Genomic DNA, 3,952 nt, shown 5'->3' on the forward strand with positions numbered 1-3,952 from the left:
CCAAAGCTTTCCGCTTAACCAAAGTGGATTCAAAGATGCCAATTTCCATGTATTTGAATGCTTATGTAGATGTTCTTTTCTTTTTAAAGTATTTTACTCATAACATATTGCTAGTTTTAAAGTCCTTTTTTCTTCAGGTTTTTTACTGTTTATTTGTGACAGCATCCTCAAAGAGCAAGGACAGAAATCTTATTTCTATGTTCTTTCATGTAAAAATGGAGCTTTTACCCAGCATGAAAATATTAATACAATCTTTTCCCAGAGAGATGGATTATCAGTGAAAGTAAATGACAACATACTCTGGCAATAAAAATAACGAGACAGACGGGACAAAAGTAATGACATCCTCTAGCATAATCTCCGCAGAAAATATCTAAATCACCTTGAAGGAGATAAATTGTTACAAAACACCATCCTTGTCTAATGTGGATTGACAGGGAATGACAGGACCGTTCAAAGGGATGGCAGCCCACAAACCAATGTGCTTTCAAAGGATCAAAGGGACTGCCACCGCCTGCCAGCCCCATCTAAGCAGAAAACAGCTAGATTCTCTCCAGGCGGATATTTACACTAAGATATTATTTCTGGGAAAAGATAGCTTATTTGGGAAGGATGACGGCATTTTTTCTACACATCCTGTCATCTGTTAGAGTAGGACTGGATGGGGGGAGAATCCACCAAACCTGTCCTTGGGATCCAAATCAGTCATAAATCTTTCGCAAGCTAGGGAAATTGAACTGGGACACGACTGCTTCGAAGACGGAGTGTGCAGAGCATTCAGTTTACAGATTGTTATTGATTTCCCTCCTATCGATATAAAAGTTTTTAAAAAGTTTTACATAGGCTCAGTTTATCATCCACCAAAGTGGATTTTAGCAACGATCTAGAAAGTAAAATATCTTTGATGGTTTGAACATTAAATAGTAAAATAATAAAAGTTTCAGAAAAAGAAGCCACGGAAGAATGTTTTTATATTCTTGGGAATAGAGAAGATTTTTCTAACTATTATATGGAACACTGAATCCCTATGGAAAAGACTGATTTGATTATATGAAATTTTAAAGCACTATTAAAAAGTTAAAAATTGGATAAACTAGTGAAATTAAGTCAATATTACATTGGTTAATATTCTTAATATATTAATAACTCTTACGAATAATTAAGAAAAATGACACCTGAAATGCGAAGTATATGAATGGGCACTTTAAGGAGAATGAAGTTCAAATGGTTATTGAAAATATGAAAAGGTGTTCAACCTCTCTACCAATCAAAGGAATGAAAATTTAACAGCAAGGAGATTTCATTTCTTAGTTATTGTCTCCATTCAAAAGTAGGATTGTATTCATTCATGTTGAGTGTCAGAAAATGTGCTATCTTCTGTGTCTTTTGGGGACTGTCAAATGAAGACAGGGCTAAAAATAGAATTTTGTCAGTTTCTTTGAAAATCTAAGATGTGTGTATTCTTTGATTTATCAATTCCACTTGGGATTTATCTTAAAATAACACCTCTAGAATAACAAAAATATTTATATATTTCGATGTTCACTAGAGTACTGTTTATAAAATTTACTATTCCCACATTCTGAGATTTATAAAAACATTTCAAGAATAACCAAAGAGTATAGCTTTTACCCAGAATTCTCAAATATTAACATTTTCAATTAACAATAATCATGCCTTGGATAAACCTCATTGGCTATGGTGCTGACACTGAGCAAACTCAAATATTAACATTTTATCACAGTTCTTCTCCTGCTCATTCTTTTCCTCTCACTCTCTCTCTCTCCACATACACTCACACACATTTTTTTCTGCATTGAGAGTTAACTGTAAAGTACTCCTTTACTCCTCAATACTCCGTTGTGTATTTCCTAATAATTCAGAATACTTTCATACAGTCTCAGTACATTTATCAAATTTAAGAAATTAATATTGATTGTTCAGTTGCTCAGTCATGTGACTTTATTTAAGGAAAAATTAAAAGTGTGACTTAATTTTAAAAAGGCACTGGCTATTCGAGGTTTTTTGTATTTCCATACAAATTGTGAAATTATTTGATCTAGTTCTGTGAAAAATACTGCTGGTAGTTTGATAGGGATTGCATTGAATCTATAGATTACTTTGGGTAGTATAGCCATTTTGACAATATTGATTCTTCCAATCCATGAACATGGTATATTTCTCCATCTGCTTGTGTCCTCTTTGATTTCTTTCATCAGTGTTTTATAGTTTTCTATGTATAGGTCTTTTGTTTCTTTAGGTAGATATACTCCTAAGTATTTTATTCTTTTTGTTGCAATGGTGAATGGTATTGTTTCCTTAATTTCTCTTTCTGTTTTCTCATTGTTAGTGTATAGGAATGCAAGAGATTTCTGTGTGTTAATTTTATATCCTGCAACTTGACTGTATTCGTTGATTAGCTCTAGTAATTTTCTGGTAGAGTCTTTAGGGTTTTCTATGTAGAGGATCATGTCATCTGCAAACAGCGAGAGTTTCACTTCTTCTTTTCCTATCTGGATTCCTTTTACTTCTTTTTCTGCCCTGATTGCTGTGGCCAAAACTTCCAAAACTATGTTGAATAGTAGTGGTGAGAGTGGGCACCCTTGTCTTACGCCAGTCAGGATGGCTGCTATCCAAAAGTCTACAAGCAATAAATGCTGGAGAGGGTGTGGAGAAAAGGGAACCCTCTTACACTGATGGTGGGAATGCAAATTAGTACAGCCACTATGGAAAACAGTGTGGAGATTTCTTAAAAAGCTGGAAATAGAACTGCCATATGACCCAGCAATCCCACTTCTGGGCATACACACCAAGGAAACCAGATCTGAAAGAGACACGTGCACCCCAATGTTCATCGCAGCACTGTTTATAATAGCCAGGACATGGAAGCAACCCAGATGCCCATCAGCAGACGAATGGATGAGGAAGCTGTGGTACATATACACCATGGAATACTACTCAGCCATTAAAAAGAATTCATTTGAATCAGTTCTAATGAGATGGATGAAACTGGAGCCCATTATACAGAGCGAAGTAAGCCAGAAAGATAAAGACCATTACAATATACTAACACATATATATGGACTTTAGAAAGATGGTAACGATAACCCTATATGCAAAACAGAAAAAGAGACTCAGATGTATGGAACAGACTTGTGGACTCTGGGAGAAGGAGAGGGTGGGATGTTTCAGGAGAACAGCATTGAAACATGTATATTATCTAGGGTGAAACGGATAACCAGCTCAGGTTGGGTACATGAGACAAGTGCTCGGGCCTGGTGCACTGGGAAGACCCAGAGGGATCGGGTGGAGAGGGAGGTGGGAGGGGGGACTGGGATGGGGAATACATGTAAATCCATGGCTAATTCATATCAATGTATAACAAAAACTACTGTAATGATGTAAAGTAATTAGCCTCCAACTAATAAAAATTAAAAAAAAAATTATCTGAAAAATAATATATGTGTATATGTATAACTGAATCACCCTGTTGTGCACTTGAAGCACTGTAAGTCAACTATACTTCAATAAAAAATATATATATTAAGCAAAAAACAAAACAAAAAAAAAAAGGCACTGGCCAGAGTTGGCCACAGACCACAGCTGGTCTATACCTGCTCTAAATTCCTGTCTTCAGGTGGACAATCCTGGCAGGCACCTTACATAGGCTTCTGAGGAGTCCCAGTGGTATTGGAACAGTTGCCCACAGCAGTGACATGGATAATATCCACTTATATTAGCTTTTCCTCCTTTTCTTTTTCTATATGCTTCCTATTGTTGTTGCTCAGATGCTCAGTAGTGTCAGACTCTTTGTGACCCCATGGGCTACAGCACACCAGGCTTCCCTGTCCTTCAACATCTCCTGGAGCCTGCTCAAACTCAGGTCCATTGAGTCAGTGATACCGTCCAACCGTCTTGTCCTCTGTCCTTCCCTTCTCCTCCTGCCTTCAGT

The 3,952-nt window shown here is 36.6% G+C and overlaps 1 non-coding gene across 1 annotated transcript; it reads right to left on the bottom strand.

Annotated features, from left to right (window-relative positions):
- Positions 1-1,587: 1,587 nt before the first annotated feature.
- LOC139038123 (U4 spliceosomal RNA) lies at positions 1,588-1,722 on the bottom strand. Its single transcript, XR_011491066.1, has one exon. It is a non-coding gene; the product is annotated as a U4 spliceosomal RNA (small nuclear RNA).
- Between the last annotated feature and the right edge of the window lie 2,230 nt (positions 1,723-3,952).

This window comes from Odocoileus virginianus, chromosome 13 (genome assembly GCF_023699985.2).
Source record: "Odocoileus virginianus isolate 20LAN1187 ecotype Illinois chromosome 13, Ovbor_1.2, whole genome shotgun sequence".
NCBI lineage: Eukaryota > Metazoa > Chordata > Mammalia > Artiodactyla > Cervidae > Odocoileus > Odocoileus virginianus.